This window comes from Gavialis gangeticus, unplaced genomic scaffold (assembly GCF_001723915.1).
Source record: "Gavialis gangeticus isolate Ggan-Ray unplaced genomic scaffold, GavGan_comp1, whole genome shotgun sequence".
Taxonomy (NCBI): domain Eukaryota; kingdom Metazoa; phylum Chordata; order Crocodylia; family Gavialidae; genus Gavialis; species Gavialis gangeticus.
Window position 1 is genome coordinate 12,808,787 of NW_017729027.1, and position 346 is coordinate 12,809,132.

The following is a 346-nucleotide window of genomic DNA, read 5'->3' on the forward strand; positions in this document are numbered from 1 at the left end:
CCCAGATCCTGGTGGTCACCCCTGATAAACTTATAGGTGGCCATCAGATCACCCCTGAGCCTGCACTTTTCCAGGCTAAAGAGCCCCATGGCTCTCAGCCTGTCATCGTAAAGTCTGCTTTCCTGACCTCTAATCATGCATGTGGCTCTTCTCTGGACTCTCTCAAGCTTCTCCACATCCTTTTTGAATGGGCTCCACATCGTTTTTGTGGAGCCCAAAACTGGACGCAGTACTCCAGCTGCGGTCTCACCAAGGCCGAGTACAAGGGGAAAATGACTTCCCTGGATTTGCTTGAGAAGCATCTATGGATGCAAGCCAGCGTTTTGGTCGGTTTAGTAGCTGCAGC